Raw genomic sequence first — 8,295 nt, 5'->3', positions numbered from 1 at the left:
ACAATCGGGCTTCTTCACTCCAATCTGTGTTGAGAGGTTGGGAGCTGAACTGCGGGTTGTTGGCAGCGGGTGTTTTCTGCTGCATCAACTAAGAAGTAGAAAAGCCTGATCATCAGAGAGACAGGAGCAAGGGCAGGAGATAGAGAGGCTTGCAACAGGGTCTGTGCACCTAGCTCTTGCTCTTGAGATCAACCCAGTCCTGCTTTCAGCCTCCGCCAGTCACCACAGGGCCTTTGAACCAAACCCTGTTTTTGCTTGAGCTGGTTTGAGTTCTGTCATTTGCATCCCAAACAGCACTGATGACTACACAATACACACACACACACACACACACACACACACACACACACACACATAGTAAAGTAAAACAAGAAAGGACAAATGTGAATGAGCTTTCATGGAAAGAGCTCTGAGGACCCTAGCTTCCCCACGTCCCTGCTCTGTGACCTTAGGCAACTTCCCAACCTCTCTGAACCTCTGTTCCCTTGCCTGTGACATAAGAACAATAACATCTCTTTTGCAGGATCGTGCAATGCCCTCCAGCCAAAGGCTACCAGGAACACACCTTTCGGTTGAACAAAGTTGGTTTTTTGACTCACTGCACTGGAGGGGACTGCGCACCCCTGGATGTCTCGGGGAGAGGATGTCAGTAGGATTGATCATGGGATTTGGGCTCGCGTTAAGTTATTTTGCAGGCTGTTTCTCTGGGCTAGATGCTGTCAGGAAGCAAGGGTAATTCTGTGATTGGGTATGTCAGTGATTCTCTTCTAGACGGCAGGAGGAACAGAGCAAAGCTACAGCTGCAATTAGTTAAGAAACATTTGAGCCAGGAGGGGGAACATTTGGGCAGTTTTGTCATTTGGACAATGTTCATGTTTTCGTCTGCGTTCAGGCAGGACTACAGAGTGGTCTCGTCTTTGTTTTGATCCTTCATGGTTACCGAGCAGTCTTGTCTGATGCTTCTGGGCTGTAGAACTGTTCATGTCCAACAGAACACCGTGGCCTGGCTGTGAGTGCCAGGCCAGCCCAGGCTGTCAGAGGGCTTTCCCCTTTCTCAGTTGTTATGAGGATAACGTGCCCATACTTGGCAAACCATAGGCAAGATTTCAGCCATGCTGGAGCAGTGATGATCTGGAGGTTGATACATTATGTGGCAGAGGCTGCCCGCACTACAGAGGCTCAGAGAAGGTTGAAGTTGCACAGGGATGCTTCCAGCAGCAGTGTTTAAGCTGGGTTTTTAAGGATGAATAGAAGTTGCAAGAGGAGGAAGGATGACTCCAAATAAATCAGAGCAAAGGCCTGATTAGCCCACTTTGGTGGGTTGTCATAGTGCCTCTCTGCCAAGAGACAGTAGTCCCTCATAGTTGACCGGGGGTCCCCGGTCGCCACTTCAGACAACAGGATCTGGACTGCACCAGGAGGAACACATGACCCTGCCAGTCAGTACATCACATCCCCATGGCCCATGGCTGTTTAGGGCAGGCATATGACTGACTTGTCCAATAAGATAGGATCTCAAAACAAATCACCCTCTCCACCTGAGCCAAGCAAAGAAGGTTCACCTGCCCCATTTGGTTCACAGGTCTGTTTCAAGGCCCTGTTCTCAGCCTCCTGTTCAGGATCGAGTTTCACAAATGGATCCTTCTCTTATATCAGGCCTTCCTGACTTCTCACTCTCTTGGCTACTCATGCTAATTCCAGGTCTCTGGGAGAAGAAGCCCCACACAGGCACTTATGGGGCTCCTACTGGATGCATCCTCATAGCCATCTGCAGGGGAGGAAGGCGCATCCCCATTTTCTGGATAAAGAATGGGCTCACAGGTCCAAGGTCCTATCACCGTTAAGTGGTGAGGCCACATGTAGCTGATTTCAGAGATTTGCTCACTATGCCCGGCTCCTCTCAAATGCTGGCTTCTGGTCAAGTAAATTAGTCCACAAAAGTTATCCACAAACAGTTATTGAGCACATATGATTGCATCCAGCTTTGGGTCAGCCTCTGACACAACTCCTTGGAGAAGGGGCATCCTAGGATTAAGAAACCAGCTCCCCCCACATAGGACCACCCATCAGCATAACAAAGACGCCGGGTCTGGGGTGCCAATAGCAATGGAATGGGAGCTTCACTAAGGAGGAACAGCAGTATCTGCTTTACAGAGGTGGGCCCGAAGATCAGGCAGGAAAGGAGAAAGGGAAAGAAGGTGAAGTCTCTTGAATAATAGGAAACCTCTCCCTTGAGAGTCTGGACCTGACTCCTGGCTTTGGGGTCAGGCAGACCTGGGTCCCTCCATATCCTTTCCTAGCTGTGTGACTTTGCCTGCTTGAGCCTCAGTTCCTCTAACTGTAGAGTAAGGATAATAATGGTGCCCTTTCCTCTGGCTATCGGATGGCTATTCTAAGCTGCTTGACTCATTCCCCCTCCCAGTCCTAGAGCCTAGCATCTGGGCTGGCATTAACTTTCCAGGAGCTGATGATGCACTCTGCTGGCACCAGGGTGCCTGATGGACCGGGCTGCTGCTCGAGCAGGGACTTGCTGGCTGTTTCCTCCTTTGACTCCTACTGGACCCATAAACTTGGGCCTTAGGCTGAGCTGATGGGGGAAGGACACGAGGCAAGGACTGAGCTTGTAGTCAGGCTCCTGGGAGCCAGCTGGCCCCAGGAACTGACCATGCAGGCCCCAGGCCCCGTGCTCTTTGTAACTTCCTCTCACTATCCAGGACCACATGAATGGAAGTGCCAGTAAGTCAGGGCTTTTGATTGCTTGGTTCATTGATCCATCCCAGCACCTGGAACAGGGTCTGACAAAGATGAGGTGCTCTGTACACATTTGTTGAATGAATGAATGAACCTCATCCTGGCGGAAAGGGGGCTGTTTGGTAAGGTAAAGAAATAGAGATGTTGTTAGCCTACTGCACATAGGAGTTTTCCTAGGAGAGGCCATTGACAAGGTTTGTTTGTTTTTCTTCCACGAAGAACTTGAAATTGCTAAAGCCAGGTGCTCAAAAACAAATGCCTTCAGAGGCCAGGCAGGTGATGGAAATGTGGATGGGCAAAGGTGTTGACCAAGAGGGATGTGTGGGGACTACGGGCAAACAGAGAGGGCTTTTTGCACCTAAAGACATTCAAACTGCAGAAACTAAGCACCACTTCTACAGCCAACAAGAGGCCATCTGAGGGCCATGTCCTTCTGAAGGCCTATCCCACTCAGGGCCTCCCAGGCATGGTTCCTGAATCCTGTCTTCCTCCAAGCCTAGCAAGAGGCCTGCCAGAGTACTGCCTTCACGTGCAGGATGGGGACATCCAGGCCCCAGGTCACAGCTCCAGCTCCATCTGCATCCTTCATGCTCCCTAAGAGCCTGGCAGCCCAACTCTTCAGAGGAAGCAGTCCTTCCCTACTGCTGTTGCTGCCTTCATGTCCTCAGTTAGGTCCCTGGGGCTGGCACCTGGCAACCTTATACCCCCAGGGCCAACACCCAGGCCTGCACATGTGTGCACAGACACAGGACATGCCTGTGTGCACCCAAGCACCTGCCCACAAAGGCATACTCAGGTGCTTTTGGGCACCTTCTGCTCTATTCATAGATCCCCTTCTCCAGGAAGTCCTCCCTGACTACACTCCCTCACTCTACATGCTAGATCTGCCCCTCCCTCTCTCCAGGCCTTCATCATACCTCACACTGACCTGTGGCATCCCCTCCTCTGGGGACAGTGGCTCTGGTGGGGAGTAACTGTATATGACTCACTCCTGTGCCCCTAGCACAGGCTTGGCACAGAGCAGGTGTCCGCAAGTGTTTTTTGAGTGCACAGGAGAAAGTTAAGAAGCATCACAGATATTAGGCTTCCTCGGTTCAAATCCCTATTCGGCTACCTACCTGCTGTATGACTTCAGCAAGTAGCTCAAACCTCTCTGTCCTCAGTTTCCCCACGTATGACATAGGGATAATAATAGTGTCGGCTGGACATGGTGGCTCACACCTGTAATCTCAGCGCTTTGGGAGGCCAAGGTGGGCGGATCACCTGAGGTCAAGAGTTTGAGACCAGCCTAGCCAACATGGCGAAACCCATGCTACTAAAAATACAAAAATTACCCGGGCTTGGTGGAGCGCACCTGTAATCCCAGCTACTCTGGAGGCTAAGGCAAGAGAATTGCTTGAACCTGGGAGGCGGAGGTTGCAGTGAGCCAAGACTGTGCCATTGCACTCCAGTCTGGGAGACAAGAGCAAGACTCTGTCTCAATAAATAAATAAATAAATAATAGTGCCTAATTCACCAGTCTGGTGAGCATTCAGGGTTTGTGCAGCTGGTCTGGACACACAGCTCTATGCGTGAGTGTTTGCCACCATTGCTGCATTGGTTCCAGGTGGGTGTGGGAGGATTCAGTACAATCAGGGAATATTCCTGTGGCCTTTGCAGAGAGACACCCCAGCAGAGGGGCTAGACAGCAACCTCCCAGATGTCCTGGCCCAGCAGCTGGGCTCCCTTAGACTCAGTATTGACCTCTGCTTGTCATGGGGCACGTGGCCTCTTCCCTGAGCAGCACCATGTGGCGGGGATGGGCAGGCCTCGCAGGTCGAATTGATTTTGAAATCTCGTCTCTTACACAGGAAAAGGTCATGTTTGCAGGCGGGTGTCCCGAGGCCTCTTTCCAGCAGGGCGCCCTGTCTGAGCCACGGGACTTCCATTAACATTAATGGGGGGCTCTGGGCAGAGGGCTTCGGCTGGGGGCGCCTGGGGGCCCAGGGTTGTGTGGCAGACGTGAAAATCATTCCTGATGAAGCTGCTTAGAGAGTTGGTGTGCAGGGCAGGGGGGCTATGAGGGCAATTCCAGCCTTGTCTGCCTGAGTTTGCCAAGAGCAGGTGGCGCTGTGATGTGGGGAGACCCTGGTAGTCCCCTCAGCACTGGGGTCCCCAAAAAGGCTGGAGCAGAAGGCTCTCCCTCCTTAGACTCTCAGGCAGGGCTGCATCCAGCTGCCTGCTGGATCCTGCCAAAAAAAAAAAAGAAGCAGTGGTCCTGCCCTGGGAGTGGGGCACAGCTTCTGCACCCTCTGTATCAGCCTTTGCTCTCACTGGGACAGGCCTAGGAGAGGAGGCTCCTGGGAGACAGGGGTTTGGACCAGCCCTCAATGCCCCTGAGGCTCTAAAATTAGAACCAGATTTCAGATCCCTCAGCTCTGCCCAAATTCCCACCACTGAAGACTTCATGGCCCCCTCCGGCTGTCCACTGGGAATGGAACCAACACTTCAGAGTCATGCCCCGCAGGGACCTCAGAGCTAATTCCAAAGCCATGAACTGTTCACAGGCTGGATCCGATCTGTCATTGAGTTTTGTGTAGCCAGAGCAGAGTTTTTTTAATGCCATTTTTAAATTAGCTGCCAACATTTCAAAGTTGGAGGATTTCACATTTTAAAAGATAGAGGTTTGTAGCTTGGCTTGAAATATTAGAAGCTCTGGCTACTCCAGGTTGGCATTCCCATGTCACCAGCCAGCTGCCTGCTACCGACCTGCCTTGTCGCCCACAGTCCCCACCACTCCTTATCACCTCCCTCACAGGCATTGAGTGTAGGGCGCATTTGTCATCATGGTTGTACCTGGTTCACCTCATTCGTTCTTATTGCCTAAAGCCGTGGGTGTTGGAATTCATGACCCTGATTTGTTGCAGTGGCTGAGGGCCAGAAAAGCCAGGCCATTTGCACCTTAGAGCTTTTGCACTTGCTTTTCCCTTCACCTATGTTTTGTTTTAATAGAGATAGGGGTCTCCCTTTGTAGCTTAGGCTGGTTTTGAACTCCCAGCCTCAAGCAATCCTCCCATCTCAGCCTCCCAAAGTGCTAGGATAACAGGCCTGAGCTACCGCACCCGGCCATTCCCTCCACTCAGAATGCTCTTCTCCTGAATGGCCACATAGTTCCCACACATTTCATTCAGATTTCTGCTCAAATGCCCTAGAAGCTGTTCCTGCCCACAACCATTATTTCCCCTTCCAGCTTACCCTGCCTCATCCTTCTCCAAAGCGCTGATTTCCTCCTGGCATAGAACACATTCATCCATTTATTCGCCCCTTGTCTCCAGTCCACCCCAATGGAATAGCTCCAATAGAATATCAGCTCCCTGAGAACTGTAACTTTGTGTGTTTTATTCGTTGTCTTGTCCTCAGCCCCTGAGTAGGACTTGGCACACAGCAGTGTTCAATGCATACTTTTGAATGAATGAAAGGGGAAAAAGGAAGGATGTGAGGCTCTAGACAATGAGGGAGCCTTGAATGTCAGTCTAAGGAGTAGGAATAGAACCTTTCCATGAGCTACAGGCAGGAGAGGAATGGGTCAGATTTGCTTTCCTGACAATTTATCTGGGAACAGCATTCCAGGCAGTTCTGTAGCCCCTTCAGGCACCTCATTTCCACATCAGTCTCATGGTCTATATAACTGGCAGCCACCATGTGGTCAGCAATCTAGGGGGATGGGTGCACCAGCCATGGCTTCTGCCCTTAGGGAGCCTCCATTTAATTGGGCAGAGAATAGAGCACAGGATAAAACAGGGAGAAGGAGGGAAGAGAGGGAGAGGGAGCACATTCCCACCAGCCTGTAATCTCTTTGGGGCAAGGTCCCCCACATCATTCAACAAATATTTATTGAGCACCTACTATGTGCCAGGCCCCTGCCCTTAGAGTTCACTCTGATGAGAGAGATAGGCATTTGTCCACTGAACACCCACATTCTAAATACAAGCCAAAGGGGGCTTGGAAGGAAAGGAGAGAGGCTTTGCAGGCCTCTAGCTTGCTCTTCATTCATTGAACACACAGTAGGTGCTCATATCTATTTTCCAAATGAATTGGTGAATGAATGCAGGCTCTCTTGGGGACTAGCTCAGAGAACAAGGGACCTTGGGGAACTGCAGGGACAGTGCTCGAAGACAGGAGGGGAGGAAGATGGAGGACTAGGGAGGACTATTACCCCAGAATCAAGGGTTTGCTCTTCCCTACATGTGACACCACACTAGGCACTGGGCGCTGGGCAGGATTCTCCTTAGGAGAAGAAGGGGACCTCCTTCTCCTTTCTCAGGAATGCGAGCTGCCCCTACCCAACCCTGGGTGGGCTGGGCACCACTTGGTCTGCCATTTTGATGCTTGCGGAGGGACCAGGATGCTGTAAACACCCATACGTGACTCTCCTGCAGGGTCTCCGGGTTGCCAGCAATCACAGCCATCTGCTCACATGGCACTGCGCCCAAGCCCCTCACCCGGGGAGGCGTGCCAGGCAGCGATTGGTTCTGAGGCGTGCCCCTCAAACTGGTGGGGAGCCTCCTCTTCCAAGAGGCCCCTGGGGGAGTAGGGGAACAAAAGACAGATTTCCCTTTCCTAGGAAAAAAAAAGATCAATTTCACTTAAGACTCAGTACAAAATGAGGAGTGGAGGAAGAACCAGAGAAGAGTGTCTATGGGGTCCTGAATATTCAGGAGCTGCCTTTGCATAGCTCATAGTCTGGGGTAATGGGGGAGGCAACCAGGACGCGCTCCATGTTTCAAACATCCTTCGAAAGTCGCGGTTTCTTCTCAGAGGCACCCCCTTCTCCAGCCATCCCTGGTGGCTCAGCCTCTGCAGGAGACCAGGGGAGGGGAGCCAGGAGGCTTCTTCCCGTGAGAAGCTGCAAAGAGTACTGGCCTGGGAACCCACCCAGCTGTACTATGCAAGAGTGACATGGCTTTGCACAGTCCACTGGCTTCTGTGAGCCCCTCATAAGACAGAGGTGACAGGATGGTTATGGGGATTACACGGGACGGGAGGCAAAGTGGCATGTCTCTCTGAAGCAATGAAAGGCCCAGCAGTGGTGTGGCTTGGTGCTATGCATGTCCCTTGCATGTGTGCACACAGTTGTGCATGTCTAGTGAGCATGCTTTTCTACATGTGATGTGCTGGGATCCAGCTGTGTCTCCGTGGGCATGCGTGTACTTGACCATCTTTCCAGGTGGGTCCCTTTGGGTTTGCATGTGAGACTCCAGGAGCCTATCTGGTATGTTCTGGCTCTTGCCCATATTTGTGCCCATGGGTACATGGAGGTTTGAGCATGCACCAGTGTGTGTGCACACAAAGGGCTCATGCTCTGGGCTCACCCACCTCTGGGAGCCCCAGTGACAATGGCAGATAGGGGCGGGGGGAGCTGGCTTCAAGTGAGGTCCTGAACTCCGAGTTCTTTTCCAGCCACTCTGCTTCCAAGGTGGGCCCTCCTGGAGCAGGCAGAGGCCAAATCACCTCCCTGGTGGCTTATCCTCAGCACACCCTGCCTACTGCCCAGCTGGCATATGC

At 52.0% G+C, this 8,295-nt stretch overlaps 1 long non-coding RNA gene across 1 annotated transcript; it reads left to right on the top strand.

Moving 5' to 3' along the window:
* The first annotated feature begins 498 nt into the window (after positions 1 to 498).
* LOC105739333 lies at positions 499 to 4,252 on the top strand. The gene is made up of 2 exons (XR_001115240.2): positions 499 to 2,873; positions 2,971 to 4,252. It is a non-coding gene; the product is annotated as an uncharacterized LOC105739333 (long non-coding RNA).
* The last annotated feature ends 4,043 nt before the right edge of the window (positions 4,253 to 8,295 follow it).

This window comes from Nomascus leucogenys, chromosome 2, assembly GCF_006542625.1.
Source record: "Nomascus leucogenys isolate Asia chromosome 2, Asia_NLE_v1, whole genome shotgun sequence".
Lineage (NCBI taxonomy): Eukaryota > Metazoa > Chordata > Mammalia > Primates > Hylobatidae > Nomascus > Nomascus leucogenys.
Note: the sequence above shows the minus strand (reverse complement) of the source record. Positions and strands in the feature narration are given on the sequence as shown.